This window comes from Hyperolius riggenbachi, chromosome 7, assembly GCF_040937935.1.
Source record: "Hyperolius riggenbachi isolate aHypRig1 chromosome 7, aHypRig1.pri, whole genome shotgun sequence".
Taxonomy (NCBI): Eukaryota; Metazoa; Chordata; class Amphibia; order Anura; family Hyperoliidae; genus Hyperolius; species Hyperolius riggenbachi.
In genome coordinates, this window is record NC_090652.1 from 326,001,886 (window position 1) to 326,024,676 (window position 22,791).

The following is a 22,791-nucleotide window of genomic DNA, read 5'->3' on the forward strand; positions in this document are numbered from 1 at the left end:
GCCCCCTGGAAAGGTAACCAGGAATAGGTGCCCCCAGTATAGGTAGCCTGGCATATGTGCCCCCTGGAAAAGTAGTGCCCCCTGGAAAGGTAACCAGGAATAGGTGCCCCCAGTATAGGCAGCCTGGTATATGTGCCCCCTGGAAAGGTAACCAGGAATAGGTGCTCCCAGTATAGGTAGCCTGGTATATGTGCCCCATGGAAAGGTAACCAGAAATAGGTGCCCACAGTATAGGTAGCCTGGTATATGTGCCCCTTGGAAAGGTAACCAGGAATAGGTGCCCACAGTATAGGTAGCCTGGTATATGTGCCCCCTGGAAAGGTAACCAGGAATAGGTGCCCCCAGTATAGGTAGCCTGGTATATGTGCCCCCTGGAAAGGTAACCAGGAATAGGTGCCCCCAGTATAGGTAGCCTGGTATATGTGCCCCCTAGAGAGGTAACCAGGAATAGGTGCCCCCAGTATAGGTAGCCTGGTATATGTGCCCCCTGGAAAGGTAACCAGGAATAGGTGCCCACGGTATAGGTAGCCTGGTATATTTGCCCCCTGGAAAGGTAACCAGGAATAGGTGCCCCCAGTATAGGTAGCCTGGTATATGTGCCCCCTGGAAAGGTAACCAGGAATAGGTGCCCCCAGTATAGGTAGCCTGGCATATGTGCCCCCTGGAAAAGTAACCAGGAATAGGTGCCCCCAGTATAGGTAGCCTGGTATAAATGCCCCCTGGAAAGGTAACCAGGAATAGGTGCCCCCAGTATAGGTAGCCTGGTATATGTGCCCCCTGGAAAGGTAACCAGGAATAGGTGCTCCCAGTATAGGTAGCCTGGTATATGTGCCCCTTGGAAAGGTAACCAGGAATAGGTGCCCACAGTATAGGTAGCCTGGTATATGTGCCCCTTGGAAAGGTAACCAGGAATAGGTGCCCACAGTATAGGTAGCCTGGTATATGTTCCCCCTGGAAAGGTAACCAGGAATAGGTGCCCCCAGTATAGGTAGCCTGGTATATGTGCCCCCTAGAGAGGTAACCAGGAATAGGTGCCCACGGTATAGGTAGCCTGGTATATTTGCCCCCTGGAAAGGTAACCAGGAATAGGTGCCCCCAGTATAGGTAGCCTGGTATATGTGCCCCCTGGAAAGGTAACCAGGAATAGGTGCCCCCAGTATAGGTAGCCTGGTATATGTGCCCCCTGGAAAGGTAACCAGGAATAGGTGGCCACAGTATAGGTAGCCTGGTATATGTGCCCCCTGGAAAGGTAACCAGGAATAGGTGCCCCCAGTATAGGTAGCCTGGTATATGTGCCCACTGGAAAGGTAACCAGGAATAGGTGCCCCCAGTATAGGTAGCCTGGTATATGTGCCCCCTGGAAAGGTAAACGGGAATAGGTGCCCCCAGTATAGGTAGCCTGGTATATGTGCCCCCTGGAAAGGTAACCAGGAATAGGTGCCCTCAGTATAGGTAGCCTGGTATATGTGCCCCCTGGAAAGGTAACCAGGAATAGGTGCCCCCAGTATAGGTAGCCTGGTATATGTGCCCACTGGAAAGGTAACCAGGAATAGGTGCCCCCAGTATAGGTAGCCTGGTATATTTGCCCCCTGGAAAGGTGACCAGGAATAGGTGCCCACAGTATAGGTAGCCTGGTATATGTGCCCCCTGGAAAGGTAACCAGGAATAGGTGCCCCCAGTATAGGTAGCCTGGTGTATGTGCCCCCTGGAAAGGTAACCAGGAATAGATGCCCCCAGTATAGGTAGCCTGGTATATGTGCCCCCTGGAAAGGTAAACAGGAATAGGTGCCCCCAGTATAGGTAACCTGGTATATGTGCCCCCTAGAGAGGTAACCAGGAATAGGTGCCCCCAGTATAGGTAGCCTGGTATATGTGCCCCCTGGAAAGGTAACCAGGAATAGGTGCCCCCAGTATAGGTAGCCTGGTATATGTGCCCCCTAGAGAGGCAACCAGGAATAGGTGCCCCCAGTATAGGTAGCCTGGTATATGTGCCCCCTAGAGAGGTAACCAGGAATAGGTGCCCCCAGTATAGGTAGCCTGGTATATGTGCCCCCTGGAAAGGTAACCAGGAATAGGTGCCCCCAGTATAGGTAGCCTGGTATATGTGCCCCCTAGAGAGGTATCCAGGAATAGGTGCCCACAGTATAGGTAGCCTGGTATATGTGCCCCCTGGAAAGGTAACCAGGAATAGGTGCCCACAGTATAGGTAGCCTGGTATATGTGCCCCCTGGAAAGGTAACCAGGAATAGGTGCCCCCAGTATAGGTAGCCTGGTGTATGTGCCCCCTGGAAATGTAACCAGGAATAGGTGCCCCCAGTATAGGTAGCCTGGTATATGTGCCCCCTGGAAAGGTAACCAGGAATAGGTGCCCCCAGTATAGGTAGCCTGGTATATTTGCCCCCTGGAAAGGTAACCAGGAATAGGTGCCCCCAGTATAGGTAGCCTGGTGTATGTGCCCCCTGGAAATGTAACCAGGAATAGGTGCCCCCAGTATAGGAAGCCTGGTATATGTGCCCCCTGGAAAGGTAACCAGGAATAGGTGCCCCCAGTATAGGTAGCCTGGTATATGTGCCCCCTGGAAAGGTAACCAGGAATAGGTGCCCCCAGTATAGGTAGCCTGGTATATTTGCCCCCTGGAAAGGTAACCAGGAATAGGTGCCCCCAGTATAGGTAGCCTGGTGTATGTGCCCCCTGGAAATGTAACCAGGAATAGGTGCCCCCAGTATAGGTAGCCTGGTATATGTGCCCCCTGGAAAGGTAACCAGGAATAGGTGCCCCCAGTATAGGTAGCCTGGTGTATGTGCCCCCTGGAAATGTAACCAGGAATAGGTGCCCCCAGTATAGGTAGCCTGGTATATGTGCCCCCTGGAAAGGTAACCAGGATTAGATGCCCCCAGTATAGGTAGCCTGGTATATGTGCCCCCTGGAAAGGTAACCAGGAATAGGTGCCCCCAGTATAGGTAGCCTGGTATATTTGCCCCCTGGAAATGTAACCAGGAATAGGTGCCCCCAATATAGGTAGCCTGGTATATGTGCTGTCACGGACGATTGCGGGGACGCAGGCGCGTCCTGGAACCGCCCGTGAAGAAAAGAACGATCGCACTCGATCCCTGCATCGATTGCGCTTCAAAACGATACAATCTGGGTTGAGTGTGTAGGGACAGCTGAAGTCCTTTTCTTAGCAAAGAGAGCACCATTCCAAAGGCTGGCTGGCTCTTTTGATATGCTAATGAGCCTGAGCCTAATCTGCCCCAGAGAGTCCCTGGCTTCAAGCTGTGCTGATGGCCCATCCATCAGGTATAAGGTGACAAGCACCATGGCAGGAGCAATCTAGTTGGGCTAAAAGCCAGACCCACTGGCTCCCTCCCAGCAGGGGAGGCGACACCTCGCTGGCTGCTCCAAACTTCAAAGAGCCTTTGCCTGGGAATAACCTGAGTCTCATAGCAAATCCATAACTTCCCAGATCTGTCATATTTCTGGGGTTCCTGAGATGGCAGCTTCACCAAACGTGGGGGAAGTGTAGCATGAGCCCCGGTGCTGGTTCTGAGGAAGTTTCAGAACCTTCGGAGGTAAGGACTGCCAGCTAGGCAGTTTCAAAGTGCCCTGATGATACCACAGGGGTCCCACCCCTCATGTCTGGTATCAGGGCGCTGGGTAAATCGAGACAGACCTGAAAATGTTAATAAATCTGCCCTGACCTGTACGGTTCTGTGAGATAGAGCCCATATATGGGTAGATATGATTTCTAGCCCCAGTACAAGGGGAGGGCTCATCTCATCTTTGAAGGGGGTGTATGGCTCCCCGCCCTCACTCCCTCCTACTGAAGCAGGGGCATAAGAATGGCTGAGGACCCAAACTCAGTGTCCTCCACACTGAACCATCTTGCACGCATCAGACGCCAGCTTGAGGATATGCTGGCATCCACCTGGTCTGAACTCTGAACTCTGGACTTTGAAACCAAGAACTTTATGATTCTTCCCACAATAAGGACATCTTTCCAGGAACTAAGTATTTTTCTCCCTTCTTTTATTTTTCATACTGGCTATTACTGTTTTAATAATTGTTGATTTCCATAATTGTCTGTATATATTAATTATTTATATTGCGTGAATAAACGACTTTCCCCAAGTCATTCACTGTTTCGCTACCCTGCTTATCAGCACACACAGAAATGATCCCGGGTCTCTGAAGATACGCTACTGTTTGTTTGTTGTTGGCTAGACAGAATAACGTGTGTTTAACCGTTTTATTCGCAGGATTAGTCAGTCAGTTAGTGGGCTCCACGGTCCCATGATAACCGCGGTGGTGGCAGTTTACTCTGAACCAGTAGGTGAAGTTGTAATCACCCGTGTCTCACAAGCTCCCTTCTGAGTTGTCTGCGGCCAATTCTTAACGGTTCCTGCACATTGACTGCGACCAGAGTTCGCACGATCTGTGCGCTGGCACCGTTTAGAAGGCTAAGTGCGGTCAGCCACGAGGGCTCCTGTGACAGTGTTAGGCAGCGGTTGGGACCTGTGTTGTGCTGAAAGTATCTGCGATAGCGCTAGCGCTATCGAGAAACGAACTAATTCGTTGGTGTAGCTGGAAGGCAATATATTTTTTATATATACAGAGAGACTGTGTAGCCAGTACCCCTCCCCAAAAGTTTTATTTTATTTGGCATGGAAATGTCCGGGAACTACCAGAAAATGTGCGTGGCAGACCTGCAAACTCTTTGCCAAGCGGGGCATTGACACCCTCCGCAAGAACAAACAGGACCTGGTAACGGACTTGTTCCAATGGGATACCCAGCAACTGCAGGAGCTGGATGTGTCTGCTGAGGTAGACGCTGACCCATCTGACTCAAGGCAAGGGGAACCAGAGACTGAAACTCCTGACCGTACAGAGGTTGTGCATCCTGAGGGCCCTGCATCAACAGTTACGCAGGAGAATGTCAGTGTGGACCCCAATCCCAGAGTTTCTGAAAGTACTCGCCCGGAACTGGCCAGTACTGGACTGTCCGTTTGTACTGATCCGCTAATGCAGCAGGCATTACAAAAGCTGATGGACACTGACCTGGACAAGTACCTGCAGTACATGCGTGAGGAGCGCCAAATGCGGGAGCGAGAACGGGAGCGCCAACGACAGCATGAGCTAAACATGGCAAAAGTGCAACAGGCCAGCCGGAGTTCACCGCCCAGCCTCCCTGCTGAAGGAGCTGCAGCACCCGTAAGTGCAAAATTTAAATTTGCTAATATCGAGAAAGACACAGACATTGACTTGTTTTTGCGATCTTTCGAAAAAGCATGCCGTCAGTATCGTCTGTCCCAAGACCAGTGGGCCAGACATCTGACACCTTTGCTGCGCTACAAAGCGCTTGATGCCTTCGCAGAATTGCCTGCGGAGAAGGATAATGATTATGCTGCTATAAAAGACGCTATCATTACTAAGTACCAGCTGACGCCAGAAGCCTATCGGAAAAAGTTTAGGGCCTGGCAGAAAAAGTCTTCTGATTCGTACCGAGATGTGGCCAGCAGCTTGCTCACCACACTCCGCCAGTGGACGCTAGGCCTCACCAAAGGGTCTTATGGCGTCCTGGAGGACTTGATAGTCCTCGAACAATTTCTGAACATTTGCCCTGCTGATGTACGACAGTTTGTGTTAGAACGCAGGCCGGCTTCAGCCACTGTCGCTGCAGACCTTGCTGAGACTTTTGCAACTACCCGGGTGGCTGATACCCGCAGAACTGTCCCATCCAGCCAGAGAGGAGGTCAGCCCAATACCTCGGCAGACCCTCCTGCCCCTGTGAGCCGTCCGCCACAGAGGCCACCCAGCGCAGCTGCTGCACCCAGGCCTGCAGCGCCTGGAGAGGTCACCTGTCACTACTGCCGCCAGCCCGGACACATGAAATTCGACTGTCCGGAGCGGAGACAGACACCACCAGCACCTGGATCATCTGCATCACCTGCACCTCACCCACAGCAGAGGCAACCCGCCAGCGAACCACAGCCTGGATCATCAGATTTTGTCCTGTTTGCACGCGGACAGGAAATCCGCGACCGAACCGACCAGCAGCAACTTGTTAGAGTGAACGGCAAAGTTGTCACCGGATTTCGAGACACCGGAGCTGACATCACGTTAGTTCACTCACATCTTGTGCCAAAGGAGAGCATCAGCTCCAGCCGATCCCTTGCCCTTACTGGAGTAGAGGGCACCCTTTTCCACATAGCCCACGCAAAAGTGAAGCTGGATTGGGGAGTGGGAGGAGTCCAAGAACGGGTTGTTGGGGTTATGAAGGATCTCCCAGTCCCTGTGTTGCTAGGGACTGATTTGGGCAAGCTTGTGTCCTACTATGAACCTGCCACGACCGCCTTGTCGCTCACGGAAGGAGACGGACTCTCCACCCACCACCAGGTACTTTATACACTTGGGGGAGCACCAGGGGGAGGTGGGTTGAATGTGCCCAGTTCAAGGGTACCAGGTTCAATAGTGCCTGCTTCAAAGGCACCTGAGTTTGATGTACAGACTGTCTGTTGTGATGATGCTGTAACTGTACCTGAGTTTACTGTACAACCTGTCTGTAATGAAAAAATGTCTATACCTGTCAATGTCATTACTGCATGCAACGATGATTTGAGTAATGTCCGTCTGTGCCATTCTGACAGTGTACCTGTGCTAGCAGTACCGCGCAGCTGCACTGCTCAGAACCCGAGCTCAGAACAGGTGGAGGGGGTTCCGGCCTACTCCCCCTCCTCTGACCGCAGGGATGAGACCTTTCAGCCGCTGGCCTCGTGTGACATGAGCCAGTTGGCTGAAACTGACAGCGCCATATTCTCAGCCGCACTACAAAGTGACCCGAGCCTGGAGGTGCTCAGGCAGCAAGCCGCTGAGCCCCTCGCAGACGGGGCCGCTTTCAAGGTGTACTGGGAAGGTGGGAGACTGTACAGTGAGTCTGTACAGCCCCCTACAGGTAGATCCCACGCGGATACCAAGTGGCTTGTGGTCCCGAGTGCGTTCAGGGGACATGTGCTGAAATCCGCACATGGTAATCCTCTGACAGGGCACTCGGGTGTCCGCAAGACACTCGCCGGTATTCGGAAACAGTTTTATTGGCCCCGGATGAACAGGGATGTAGCCAACTACTGCAGGGCATGTGCCGTCTGTCAGGAGCTGGGAAGGTCCAGGGATTCCCGCGGGGTTCCCTTAGGTCCACAGCCACTCCGCAGGGGAACCCTGCGTGGGCTGGCTGTTGACCTAACCAACCCACTGCCCGTTGTCAGCAGTCCCGGCAGACACCACGTCCGACTGCAGTGGCGCAAACGCCCTGTCCAGAACGGTCCATGTTGGGTCAACCCTGAGGGTAGCAGACCGCGACCGGTCCAGGGGAACCGAGCCACAGGCTCCAATAGGTTTTCCCGCCGTACCGGCAACTCGAGGCCCGTCAGCCAGGTTAGCGGCGCCGCCACACATCTTGCGGATGAGTGGCTAAGCCACGGACAAGGGGGAGGGCTGTCACGGACGATTGCGGGGACGCAGGCGCGCCCTGGAACCGCCCGTGAAGAAAAGAACGATCGCACTCGATCCCTGCATCGATTGCGCTTCAAAACGATACAATGTGGGTTGAGTGTGTAGGGACAGCTGAAGTCCTTTTCTTAGCAAAGAGAGCACCATTCCAAAGGCTGGATGGCTCTTTTGATATGCTAATGAGCCTGAGCCTAATCTGCCCCAGAGAGTCCCTGGCTTCAAGCTGTGCTGATGGCCCATCCATCAGGTATAAGGTGACAAGCACCATGGCAGGAGCAATCTAGTTGGGCTAAAAGCCAGACCCACTGGCTCATTCCCAGCAGGGGAGGCGACACCTCGCTGGCTGCTCCAAACTTCAAAGAGCCTTTGCCTGGGAATAACCTGAGTCTCATAGCAAATCCATAACTTCCCAGATCTGTCATATTTCTGGGGTTCCTGAGATGGCAGCTTCACCAAACGTGGGGGAAGTGTAGCATGAGCCCCGGTGCTGGTTCTGAGGAAGTTTCAGAACCTTCGGAGGTAAGGACTGCCAGCTAGGCAGTTTCAAAGTGCCTGATGATACCACAGGGGTCCCACCCCTCATGTCTGGTATCAGGGCGCTGGGTAAATCGAGACAGACCTGAAAATGTTAATAAATCTGCCCTGACCTGTACGGTTCTGTGAGATAGAGCCCATATATGGGTAGATATGATTTCTAGCCCCAGTACAAGGGGAGGGCTCATCTCATCTTTGAAGGGGGTGTATGGCTCCCCGCCCTCACTCCCTCCTACTGAAGCAGGGGCATAAGAATGGCAGAGGACCCAAACTCAGTGTCCTCCACACTGAACCATCTTGCACTCATCAGATGCCAGCTTGAGGATATGCTGGCATCCACCTGGTCTGAACTCTGAACTCTGGACTTTGAAACCAAGAACTTTATGATTCTTCCCACAATAAGGACATCTTTCCAGGAACTAAGTATTTTTCTCCCTTCTTTTATTTTTCATACTGGCTATTACTGTTTTAATAATTGTTGATTTCCATAATTGTCTGTATATATTAATTATTTATATTGCGTGAATAAACGACTTTCCCCAAGTCATTCACTGTTTCGCTACCCTGCTTATCAGCACACACAGAAATGATCCCGGGTCTCTGAAGATACGCTACTGTTTGTTTGTTGTTGGCTAGACAGAATAACGTGTGTTTAACCGTTTTATTCGCAGGATTAGTCAGTCAGTTAGTGGGCTCCACGGTCCCATGATAACCGCGGTGGTGGCAGTTTACTCTGAACCAGTAGGTGAAGTTGTAATCACCCGTGTCTCACAGGCTCCCTTCTGAGTTGTCTGCGGCCAATTCTTAACGGTTCCTGCGCATTGACTGCGACCAGAGTTCGCACGATCTGTGCGCTGGCACCGTTTAGAAGGCTAAGTGCGGTCAGCCACGAGGGCTCCTGTGACATGTGCCCCCTGGAAAGGTAACCAGGAATAGGTGCCCCCAGTATAGGTAGCCTGGTATATGTGCCCCTGGAAAGGTAACCAGGAATAGGTGCCCTCAGTATAGGTAGCCTGATGTATGTGCCCCTTGGAAAGGTAACCAGGATTAGGTGCCCCCAGTATAGGTAGCCTGGTATATGTGCTCCCTGGAAAGGTAACCAGGAATAGGTGCCCCCAGTATAGGTAGCCTGGTATATGTGCCCCCTGGAAAGGTAACCAGGAATAGGTGCCCCCAGTATAGGTAGCCTGGTATATGTGCCCCCTGGAAAGGTAACCAGGAATAGGTGCCCCCAGTATAGGTAGCCTGGTATATGTGCCCCCTGGAAAGGTATCCAGGAATAGCTGCCCCCAGTATAGGTAGCCTGGTATATGTGCCCCCTGGAAAGGTAACCAGGAATAGGTGCCCTCAGTATAGGTAGCCTGGTATATGTGCCCCCTGGAAAGGTAACCAGGAACAGGTGCCCTCAGTATAGGTAGCCTGGTATATGTGCCCCCTGTAAAGGTAACCAGGAATAGGTGCCCCCAGTATAGGTAGCCTGGTATATGTGCCCCCTGGAAAGGTAACCAGGAATAGGTGCCCCCAGTATAGGTAGCCTGGTATATTTGCCCCCTGGAAAGGTATCCAGGAATAGCTGCCCCCAGTATAGGTAGCCTGGTATATGTGCCCCCTGGAAAGGTAACCAGGAATAGGTGCCCCCAGTATAGGTAGCCTGGTATATGTGCCCCCTGGAAAGGTATCCAGGAATAGGTGCCCACAGTATAGGTAGCCTGGTATATGTGCCCCCTGGAAAGGTAACCAGGAACAGGTGCCCTCAGTATAGGTAGCCTGGTATATGTGCCCCCTGGAAAGGTAACCAGGAATAGGTGCCCCCAGTATAGGTAGCCTGGTATATGTGCCCCCTGGAAAGGTATCCAGGAATAGGTGCCCTCAGTATAGGTAGCCTGGTATATGTGCCCCCTGGAAAGGTAACCAGGAACAGGTGCCCTCAGTATAGGTAGCCCGGTATATGTGCCCCCTGGAAAGGTACCCAGGAAAAGGTGTCCACAGTATAAGTAGCCTGGTATATGTGCCCCCTGGAAAGGTACCCAGGAAAAGGTGCCCACAGTATAGGTAGCCTGGTATATGTGCCCCCTGGAAAGGTAACCAGGAATAGGTGCCCACGGTATAGGTAGCCTGGTATATGTGCCCCCTGGAAAGGTAACCAGGAATAGGTGCCCCCAGTATAGGTAGCCTGGTATATGTGCCCCCTGGAAAGGTATCCAGGAATAGGTGCCCACAGTATAGGTAGCCTGGTATATGTGCCCCCTGGAAAGGTAACCAGGAATAGGTGCCCTCAGTATAGGTAGCCTGGTATATGTGCCCCCTGGAAAGGTATCCAGGAATAGGTGCCCACAGTATAGGTAGCCTGGTATATGTGCCCCCTGGAAAGGTAACCAGGAACAGGTGCTCTCAGTATAGGTAGCCTGGTATATGTGCCCCCTGGAAAGGTATCCAGAAATAGGTGCCCCCAGTATAGGCAGCCTGGTATATGTGCCCCCTGGAAAGGTATCCAGGAATAGGTGGCCACAGTATAGGTAGCCTGGTATATGTGCCCCCTGGAAAGGTAACCAGGAATAGTTGCCCCCAGTATAGGTAGCCTGGTATATGTGCCCCCTGGAAAGGTAACCAGGAATAGGTGCCCACAGTATAGGGAGCCTGGTATATGTGCCCCCTGGAAAGGTAACCAGGAATAGGTGCCCCCAGTATAGGTAGCCTGGTATATGTGCCCCCTGGAAAGGTAACCAGGAATAGGTGGCCACAGTATAGGGAGCCTGGTATATGTGCCCCCTAGAGAGGTAACCAGGAATAGGTGGCCACAGTATAGGTAGCCTGGTATATGTGCCCCCTGGAAAGGTAACCAGGAATAGGTGCCCCCAGTATAGGTAGCCTGGTATATGTGCCCCCTGGAAAACTATCCAGGAATAGGTGCCCCCAGTATTGGTAGCCTGGTATATGTGCCCCCTGGAAAGGTAACCAGGAATAGGTGCCCCCAGTATAGGCAGCCTGGTATATGTGCCCCCTGGAAAGGTATCCAGGAATAGGTGCCCACAGTATAGGTAGCCTGGTATATGTGCCCCCTGGAAAGGTATCCAGGAATAGGTGCCCCCAGTATAGGTAGCCTGGTATATGTGCCCCCTGGAAAGGTATCCAGGAATAGGTGCCCCCAGTATAGGTAGCCTGGTATTTGTGCCCCCTGGAAAGGTAACCAGGAATAGGTGGCCACAGTATAGGTAGCCTGGTATATGTGCCCCCTGGAAAGGTATCCAGGAATAGGTGCCCACAGTATAGGTAGCCTGGTATATGTGCCCCCTGGAAAGGTAACCAGGAATAGGTGCCCCCAGTATAGGTAGCCTGGTATTTGTGCCCCCTGGAAAGGTAACCAGGAATAGGTGGCCACAGTATAGGTAGCCTGGTATATGTGCCCCCTGGAAAGGTAACCAGGAATAGGTGCCCCCAGTATAGGTAGCCTGGTATATGTGCCCCCTGGAAAGGTAACCAGGAGTAGGTGCCCACAATATAGGTAGCCTGGTATATGTGCCCCCTGGAAAGGTATCCAGGAATAGGTGCCCACAGTATAGGTAGCCTGGTATATGTGCCCCCTGGAAAGGTAACCAGGAACAGGTGCCCACAGTATAGGTAGCCTGGTATATGTGCCTCCTGGAAAGGTAACCAGGAATAGGTGCCCCCAGTATAGGTAGCCTGGTATATGTGCCCACTGGAAAGGTAACCAGGAATAGGTGCCCCCAGTATAGGTAGTAGTAACCTAGCTGACATCCAGGAGGAAATAGTTGAGAGACATGAGGAGACCTTGTCTATGGTGGTGGAGGAGAGATCAGGGGTTTGGAGGTAAGTCTGAGTGTTGTCTGCATAAAGGTGGTATTTGAAGCCCAGAGAGGAGATGAGTTTGCCAATTGAGGAAGTGTATATGGAGAACAGAAGGGGGCCTAGAACAGAGCCCTGGGGGACCCCAATTGAGAGGGGGCAGGGGGTGGAGAAGGTTATATATAAAGGTGAGGTATAATAAGGTATATGCTGTACAGAGGTAAGGTATAAGTTATATGGTATATAGACGTAAGGCATAATGTATAATAAGGTATATAGATATATAATAATAAGGTATATGCTATATATAGAGGTAAGGTATAATATATTATAAGGTATATAGATATATAATAATAAGGTATATGCTATATAGAGGTAAGGTATAAGGTATATGCTATATAGAGGTAAGGTATAAGGTATATGGTATATAGAGGTAAGGCATAATGTATAATAAGGTATGTGCTATATAGAGGTAAGGTATAAGGTATATGGTATATAGAGGTAAGGCATAATGTATAATAAGGTATATGCTATATAGAGGTAAGGTATAAGGTATATGGTATATAGAGGTAAGGCATAATGTATAATAAGGTATATGCTATATAGAGGTAAGGTATAAGTTATATGGTATATAGAGGTAAGGCATAATGTATAATAAGGTATATGCTATATAGAGGTAAGGTATAAGGTATATGCTATATAGAGGTAAGGCATAATGTATAATAAGGTATGTGCTATATAGAGGTAAGGTATAAGGTATATGGTATATAGAGGTAAGGCATAATGTATAATAAGGTATATGCTATATAGAGGTAAGGTATAAGGTATATGGTATATAGAGGTAAGGCATAATGTATAATAAGGTATGTGCTATATAGAGGTAAGGTATAAGGTATATGGTATATAGAGGTAAGGCATAATGTATAATAAGGTATGTGCTATATAGAGGTAAGGTATAAGGTATATGGTATATAGAGGTAAGGCATAATGTATAATAAGGTATGTGCTATATAGAGGTAAGGTATAAGGTATATGGTATATAGAGGTAAGGCATAATGTATAATAAGGTATATGCTATATAGAGGTAAGGTATAAGGTATATGGTATATAGAGGTAAGGCATAATGTATAATAAGGTATGTGCTATATAGAGGTAAGGTATAAGGTATATGGTATATAGAGGTAAGGTATAAGGTATATGCTATATAGAGGTAAGATATAAGGTATATGCTATATAGAGGTAAGGCATAATGTATAATAAGGTATATGCTATATAGAGGTAAGGTATAAGGTATATGGTATATAGAGGTAAGGCATAATGTATAATAAGGTATGTGCTATATAGAGGTAAGGTATAAGGTATATGGTATATAGAGGTAAGGTATAAGGTATATGCTATATAGAGGTAAGGCATAATGTATAATAAGGTATATGCTATATAGAGGTAAGGTATAAGGTATATGCTATATAGAGGTAAGGCATAATGTATAATAAGGTATATGCTATATAGAGGTAAGGTATAAGGTATATGGTATATAGAGGTAAGGCATAATGTATAATAAGGTATGTGCTATATAGAGGTAAGGTATAAGGTATATGGTATATAGAGGTAAGGCATAATGTATAATAAGGTATGTGCTATATAGAGGTAAGGTATATGGTATATAGAGGTAAGGCATAATGGGCCTGATTCACAAAGCGGTGCTAACAGTTAGCACCCTGGTGAAAAGCCCTTTATCATGCCTAAACTCAGTTTAGGCATGATAAGTTTAGGTGTGATAAGTTTAGGTGTGATAAGTTTAGGCATGATAAGTTTAGGTGTGATAAGTTTAGGCATGATAAGTTTAAGCGCCAACTGCGTTAGCACCACAGTGCACAGCTGATCAAAAGTTTTACGCTAGCAAAGACTGGTGCACTTCGTATAAAGTTTAATGGCTCTGTTTTGTGCGCGGGACTTTGCAAGCGATCTAAACTTATCTAAACTTAGCATGCCTAAACTTATCACACCTAAACTTATCATGCCTAAACTTATCACGCCTAAACTGGCTGTTCACCGGCGTGGTGCAATGGTTATCATGCCTAAAGTCTCTAACTGGGTTAGCACCGCTTTGTGAATCGAGCCCTAGGTGTGATAAGTTTAGGCATGATAAGTTTAGGCATGATAAGTTTAAGCGCCAACTGCGTTAGCACCGCAGTGCACAGCTGATCAAAAGTTTTACGCTAGCAAAGACTGGTGCACTTTGTATAAAGTTTAATGGCGCTGCTTTGCGTGCGGGACTTTGCAAGCGATCTAAACTTATCTAAACTTAGCATGCCTAAACTTATCACACCTAAACTTATCACACCTAAACTTATCACGCCTAAACTGGCTTTTCACCAGCATGGTGCAATGGTTATCATGCCTAAAGTCTTTTAGGCATGCTAACTGGGTTAGCACCGCTTTGTGAATCGAGCCCCATGTATAATAAGGTATGTGCTATATAGAGGTAAGGTATAAGGTATATGGTATATAGAGGTAAGGCATAATGTATAATAAGGTATATGCTATATAGAGGTAAGGTATAAGGTATATGGTATATAGAGGTAAGGCATAATGTATAATAAGGTATGTGCTATATAGAGGTAAGGTATAAGGTATATGGTATATAGAGGTAAGGCATAATGTATAATAAGGTATATGCTATATAGAGGTAAGGTATAAGGTATATGCTATATAGAGGTAAGGCATAATGTATAATAAGGTATATGCTATATAGAGGTAAGGTATAAGGTATATGGTATATAGAGGTAAGGCATAATGTATAATAAGGTATATGCTATATAGAGGTAAGGTATAAGGTATATGGTATATAGAGGTAAGGCATAATATATAATAAGGTATATAGATATATAATAATAAGGTATATGCTATATAGAGGTAAGGCATAATATATAATAAGGTATATAGATATATAATAATAAGGTATATGCTATATAGAGGTAAGGCATAATATATAATAAGGTATATAGATATATAATAATAAGGTATATGCTATATAGAGGTAAGGCATAATGTATAATAAGGTATATGCTATATAGAGGTAAGGTATAAGATATATGGTATATAGAGGTAAGGCATCCTACCTAATAAAAGCTAACTGTCGCTGCGTCCAGCAGTTCTGTCCCTGTGTCCCAGGATTTTTGTTACTGCGCATGTGCACAGTAACTGACAGCTGGGACCAGTGAGATGGACAGGCGAGCGAGGTGGGCGGGTGTGGGTGGAGCGAAGTGGGCGGGTGTGGGTGGAGCGAGGTGGGCGGCTGCGGGCGAGAGAGGTGGGTGGGTGCAGGCGCGTGCATGTGTCGGGCGCGCCGGGCGAGCGTTCAGCGTTGCGGTTCCGTGTGCAGGGTTCATGCGCACTGGCGCCGGCGGCCGTAGACCTATAGCCCGTTTTTAAACGGTCTAGGTCTACTCCTGCTGTGTGTAAATATGTTGTTGTTGTTTTTTTGTTCCTCTCTGCAACCTGCCTGTCACTGCCTTTTATGTTGCTGATTGCCTGGGGGCAGTGGCGTAGCTAAGGAGTTGTGGGCCCCGATGCAAGTTTTACATGGGGCCCCCCCCAAGCACTCTATACATAACAATTGATTTGGCGCACCAAAACCTGCCAAAGACAACCACAGAGTCAGAGGTGCAAGAAAGAGATGGGGAACAGTGTTTTAAGGATTACTACTATTCAAAGCATCTATAAAAATGATTATAACCAGCACAGAACCAACAGAGAGCTAATACTGTGATGAAGGGAGGGCCATTCGCGGCCCCTCTGGCCCAAGGGCCCTGATGCGGTCGCTACGTCTGCACCCCCTATTGCTACGCCCCTGCCCGGGGGAGGAGGGAGAAAGTGGGGTTTGAAGAGTTGTGTGTAAAGCAGGGATTTCTTTCTTACTTCTTTAAAGTGGACCTGGACTCTTGCTCAGCACAGAAGAAAAACAGAGAAATACACCCTGTATGTATTTAGAGAGTTTTACTCGGTTTAATCCCCCCTCATCTGTGACTAATAAGAAGTTGTAATTTGATTCCTCAGCTGTGTCATCTGACTGCCACAGCAGATAAGGCACATACATTAGTTCTGTGTATGTATTGGGAATAGTGCAGAAACTTACCACACCTCCCTTGCCCCTAATTCTATCTGTAAACTGGCTCCTTCCTGAGTCCTGGTTAGCGCAGGCGCAATATGTCCGCGTGAGGACACACGCACTCCTGCCCAAGCGGAATATTTCTGTGTCAGTGGGCGTTGGCGTAGGGTACGTCTTCCCAGGAGTGCGTGCATGCGCCCGCGGACATCCTGCATTGACCCTGCTGACCAGAACTCAGGAACGGACCATTACAGATAGCAGACATCAGGGCAAGGGACGTTTCTGCACTACTCCCCTACCCACACAGGGCGTCATTTTTGCAGAGTTGGGACAGGCGCTGGAGAAGTGGCAGGAAGTGGGGAAAAAGGATGACAGCAGTAATTAGCACTGTTACAGGTGGCTGGATGTGATGGAAACACAGAATATGAACAGACAGGTCTAGGACGGGTGACAAGTGGCTGGGTGTGAGGTTGAGGGAGGAGACAAATGGTAGGATGTGAGGATGAGGCAGGGTGTAGTGCTGGCATAGGTGGCAGAGAAGATTAAAAATGTGAGCATGATGCAGGAAACCGTACTATGTCATGTGGCTGGGCAAGAAGGTGAAGCAGGAGACAGAGCTGAGAAAGGTGACTGGCAGGATAAGGCATTAGACAGAGTGACCTGAGATGTTGGGGAGGTGGGATTAGAGGGTTGTAGTCCTGAATTATGTGGGGCTTCTTGCTTCTGCATTCTATCAGGTTTTTGCTGTAGTTACAATTTTCTCCAGGTTGCTCCTGTCCTTTCTGAAAGATCTGGCAACTGTACGTCTCCTTAGTCTCACTCCTGTGGCTTGGAGTGTTCAGCACATGCACAGTCTTTGTGAACTGTGCAAGCACAGAATGCTCCCGTCTGCAAGAGTGCAATCACTGCGCCTGTGTGAGGTCTGGCACGCCTGTGCATAAAGCCATTTAGCTTAATGCTCATTAGTGTTGGGCGAACATCTAGATGTTCGGGTTCGGGCCGAACAGGCCGAACATGGCCGCGATGTTCGGGTGTTCGACCCGAACTCCGAACATAATGGAAGTCAATGGGGACCCGAACTTTTGTGCTTTGTAAAGCCTCCTTACATGCTACATACCCCAAATTTACAGGGTATGTGCACCTTGGGAGTGGGTACAAGAGGAAAAAAAATTTAGCAAAAAGAGCTTATAGTTTTTGAGAAAATCGATTTTAAAGTTTCAAAGGGAAAACTGTCTTTTAAATGCGGGAAATGTCTGTTTTCTTTGCACAGGTAACATGCTTTTTGTCGGCATGCAGTCATAAATGTAATACATATAAGAGGTTCCAGGAAAAGGGACCGGTAACGCTAACCCAGCAGCAGCACACGTGATGGAACAGGAGGAGGGTGGCGCAGGAGGAGAAGGCCACGCTTTGAGACACAACAACCCAGGCCTTGCATGAGGACAAGAAGCGTGCGGATAGCAATTTGCATTTTGTCGGCATGCAGTCATAAATGTAATACAGATGAGAGGTTCAATAAACAGGGACCGGAAACGCTAACCCATCACAGATGTTCATTGTTCATGTTACTTGGTTGGGGTCCGGGAGTGTTGCGTAGTCGTTTCCAATCCAGGATTGATTCATTTTAATTTGAGTCAGACGGTCTGCATTTTCTGTGGAGAGGCGGATACGCCGATCTGTGACGATGCCTCCGGCAGCACTGAAACAGCGTTCCGACATAACGCTGGCTGCCGGGCAAGCCAGCACCTCTATTGCGTACATTGCCAGTTTGTGCCAGGTGTCTAGCTTCGATACCCAATAGTTGAAGGGTGCAGATGGATTGTTCAACACAGCTACGCCATCTGACATGTAGTCCTTGACCATCTTCTCCAGGCGATCGGTGTTGGAGGTGGATCTGCACGCTTGCTGTTCTGTGTGCTGCTGCATGGGTGTCAGAAAATTTTCCCACTCCAAGGACACTGCCGATACCATTCCCTTTTGGGCACTAGCTGCGGCTTGTGTTGTTTGCTGCCCTCCTGGTCGTCCTGGGTTTGCGGAAGTCAGTCTGTCGGCGTACAACTGGCTAGAGGAGGGGGAGGATGTCAATCTCCTCTCTAAAGTCTCCACAAGGGCCTGCTGGTATTCTTCCATTTTGACCTGTCTGGCTCTTTCTTCAAGCAGTTTTGGAACATTGTGTTTGTACCGTGGATCCAGAAGGGTATAAACCCAGTAATTGGTGTTGTCCAGAATGCGCACAATGCGTGGGCCGCGTTCAATGCAGTCCTAGGCCGAAGAGGTCATAGCCTAGGGTCACAAAACCTGTTTATTTGGGCAATTTCAATGGTGGCGAGTCTGACGTACATAAATCTCAGCCATGGCCGTTAGCAACGTCTGAATCTCACGAAATGTCTCATGCAGGTAGAAGACATATTGTTAGACTTGGGCTCCAAAGATGGGTTCCCTACATCTCTGCAAACCAGAGTTACAGGGCTCCAAATGTGGTAAAATCCCCCATAGGCTTTCATTGGGCCTCCTATTTACAGTTCCAAAATCTCACATCTTTTCAAAGGGCAATTACTCAGCAGTGGCAAATTTTCTAGCATTGTAGGGACCCTTAGGGGGAACATGACTGGTGAGTTTCGGGCCCCTAGGCCGAAGAGGTCATAGCCTAGGGTCACAAAAACCTGTTTATTGGGGCTATTTCAATGGTAGTGATGGTGACGTACATAAATCGCAGCAATGGCCGTTAGCAAAGTCTGAATCTCACGAAATGTCTCATGCAGGTAGAAGACATATTGTTAGACTTGGATTCCAAAGATGGGGTCCCTACATCTCTGCAAACCAGAGTTACAGGGGTCCAAAATTGGTAAAATCCCCCATAGGATTTCATTGGCTCCCTATTTCACTTTCCAAAATCTCACATCTTTTCAAAGGGCAATGGCTCAGCAGTACCAAATTTTCTAGCATTGTAGGGACCCTTAGGGGGAACATGACTGGTGAGTTTCGGGCCCCTAGGCCGAAGAGGTCATAGCCTAGGGTCACAAAAACCTGTTTATTTGGGCTATTTCAATGGTAGTGATGGTGACGTACATAAATCTCAGCCATGGCCGTTAGCAAAGTCTGAATCTCACGAAATGTCTCATGCAGGTAGAAGACATATTGTTAGACTTGGATTCCAAAGATGGGGTCCCTACATCTCTGCAAACCAGAGTTACAGGGGTCCAAAATTGGTAAAATCCCCCATAGGATTTCATTGGCTCCCTATTTCACTTTCCAAAATCTCACATCTTTTCAAAGGGCAATGGCTCAGCAGTACCAAATTTTCTAGCATTGTAGGGACCCTTAGGGGGAACATGACTGGTGAGTTTCGGGCCCCTAGGCCAAAGAGGTCATAGCCTAGGCTCACAAAAACCTGTTTATTGGGGCTATTTCAATGGTAGTGATGGTGACGTACATAAATCGCAGCAATGGCCGTTAGCAAAGTCTGAATCTCACGAAATGTCTCATGCAGGTAGAAGACATATTGTTAGACTTGGATTCCAAAGATGGGGTCCCTACATCTCTGCAAACCAGAGTTACAGGGGTCCAAAATTGGTAAAATCCCCCATAGGCTTTCATTGGGCCTCCTATTTACCGTTCCAAAATCTCACACCATTTCAAAGGGCAATGGCTCAGCAGTGGCAAAACTCACCAGTCATGATCCCCCTAAGGGTCCCTACAATGCTAGAAAATTTGGTACTGCTGAGCCATTGCCCTTTGAAAAGATGTGAGATTTTGGAAAGTGAAATAGGGAGCCAATGAAATCCTATGGGGGATTTTACCAATTTTGGACCCCTGTAACTCTGGTTTGCAGAGATGTAGGGACCCCATCTTTGGAATCCAAGTCTAACAATATGTCTTCTACCTGCATGAGACATTTCGTGAGATTCAGACTTTGCTAACGGCCATTGCTGAGATTTATGTACGCCACCATCACTACCATTGAAATAGCCCAAATAAACAGGTTTTTGTGACCCTAGGCTATGACCTCTTCGGCCTAGGGGCCCGAAACTCACCAGTCATGTTCCCCCTAAGGGTCCCTACAATGCTAGAAAATTTGGTACTGCTGAGCCATTGCCCTTTGAAAAGATGTGAGATTTTGGAAAGTGAAATAGGGAGCCAATGAAATCCTATGGGGGATTTTACCAATTTTGGACCCCTGTAACTCTGGTTTGCAGAGATGTAGGGACCCCATCTTTGGAATCCAAGTCTAACAATATCTCTTCTACCTGCATGAGACATTTCGTGAGATTCAGACGTTGCTAACGGCCATGGCTGAGATTTATGTACGCCACCATCACTACCATTGAAATAGCCCCAATAAACAGGTTTTTGTGACCCTAGGCTATGACCTCTTCGGCCTAGGGGCCCGAAACTCACCAGTCATGTTCCCCCTAAGGGTCCCTACAATGCTAGAAAATTTGCCACTGCTGAGTAATTGCCCTTTGAAAAGATGTGAGATTTTGGAACTGTAAATAGGAGGCCCAATGAAAGCCTATGGGGGATTTTACCAAATTTGGAGCCCTGTAACTCTGGTTTGCAGAGATGTAGGGAACCCATCTTTGGAGCCCAAGTCTAACAATATGTCTTCTACCTGCATGAGACATTTCGTGAGATTCAGACGTTGCTAACGGCCATTGCTGCGATTTATGTACGTCAGACTCGCCACCATTGAAATTGCCCAAATAAACAGGTTTTGTGACCCTAGGCTATGACCTCTTCGGCCTAGGACTGCATTGAACGCGGCCCACGCATTGTGCGCATTCTGGACAACACCAATTACTGGGTTTATACCCTTCTGGATCCACGGTACAAACACAATGTTCCAAAACTGCTTGAAGAAAGAGCCAGACAGGTCAAAATGGAAGAATACCAGCAGGCCCTTGTGGAGACTTTAGAGAGGAGATTGACATCCTCCCCCTCCTCTAGCCAGTTGTACGCCGACAGACTGACTTCCGCAAACCCAGGACGACCAGGAGGGCAGCAAACAACACAAGCCGCAGCTAGTGCCCAAAAGGGAATGGTATCGGCAGTGTCCTTGGAGTGGGAAAATTTTCTGACACCCATGCAGCAGCACACAGAACAGCAAGCGTGCAGATCCACCTCCAACACCGATCGCCTGGAGAAGATGGTCAAGGACTACATGTCAGATGGCGTAGCTGTGTTGAACAATCCATCTGCACCCTTCAACTATTGGGTATCGAAGCTAGACACCTGGCACAAACTGGCAATGTACGCAATAGAGGTGCTGGCTTGCCCGGCAGCCAGCGTTATGTCGGAACGCTGTTTCAGTGCTGCCGGAGGCATCGTCACAGATCGGCGGCGTATCCGCCTCTCCACAGAAAATGCAGACCGTCTGACTCAAATTAAAATGAATCAATCCTGGATTGGAAACGACTACGCAACACTCCCGGACCCCAACCAAGTAACATGAACAATGAACATCTGTGATGGGTTAGCGTTTCCGGTCCCTGTTTATTGAACCTCTCATCTGTATTACATTTATGACTGCATGCCGACAAAATGCAAATTGCTATCCGCACGCTTCTTGTCCTCATGCAAGGCCTGGGTTGTTGTGTCTCAAAGCGTGGCCTTCTCCTCCTGCGCCGCCCTCCTCCTGTTCCATCACGTGTGCTGCTGCTGGGTTAGCGTTACCGGTCCCTTTTCCTGGAACCTCTTATATGTATTACATTTATGACTGCATGCCGACAAAAAGCATGTTACCTGTGCAAAGAAAACAGACATTTCCCGCATTTAAAAGACAGTTTTCCCTTTGAAACTTTAAAATCGATTTTCTCAAAAACTATAAGCTCTTTTTGCTAATTTTTTTTTCCTCTTGTACCCACTCCCAAGGTGCACATACCCTGTAAATTTGGGGTATGTAGCATGTAAGGAGGCTTTACAAAGCACGAAAGTTCGGGTCCCCATTGACTTCCATTATGTTCGGAGTTCGGCCATGTTCGGCCCGAACCCGAACATCTAGATGTTCGCCCAACACTACACGTGACCCGTTCGGCCAATCACAGCGCTAGCCGAACGTTCGGGTAACGTTCGGCCATGCGCTCTTAGTTCGGCCATATGGCCGAACAGTTTGGCCGAACACCATCAGGTGTTCGGCCGAACCCGAACATCACCCGAACAGGGTGATGTTCTGCAGAACCCGAACAGTGGCGAACACTGTTCGCCCAACACTAATGCTCATGCATGGCTATACTCACGCAGGGGCAGTACGGCTGTGTTTGTGCATTAAGAGCAGTGTGGTGTGAAATTCAAGAGTCTCGGGGAGCGATGATGGTCTGGAGGAGGACACAAAAAGCCTCCGGAGGATCCAGAGGCTTCCCTTTTCTTAAATAGCTGTTTTTTAGGTCCCAATCTGCCTTGGGTTTGATGTAAGCCTCATCTACACAGTACATATTTACATCAGATAGACGGATCTATTAGATAGATCTAATAAGAAATTGCATCGTTTGTAGATGTCTAAATTGTTTCAGATTAATGTTGCGATAGATTTTGCTTTAAGTGCCCACAATCTATTGCAAAATCTAACGCAATCTGATTGGACCGGTTGGAAATTATTTAATAGAACTGTCTAATAGATCCGATCTGATGTAAAATTGTACCATTTAGATGAGACTTTAAACATTAGGCTTGTTTCATGGGGTGGGGTGGGTAAGGTTGTTTTTGAAATTCTGGTGAAACGGAAGAGACCTGGGGGGTGGGGGGTGGAGTTGTAATGGAGAGGGCCCCATCCAAGATTTCGCAGGGGGGCCCAGTGATTTCTAGTTACGCCCCTGTATACAGGTAAATAATGATGTATGGAG

The 22,791-nt window shown here is 48.4% G+C and overlaps 1 protein-coding gene across 1 annotated transcript in view; it reads right to left on the bottom strand.

Moving 5' to 3' along the window:
• The window catches only part of DPP10 (dipeptidyl peptidase like 10), a 647,445-nt gene that overhangs the window by 518,401 nt on the left and 106,253 nt on the right, over positions 1-22,791 (bottom strand). The gene's annotated exons all lie outside the window — the stretch shown is intronic.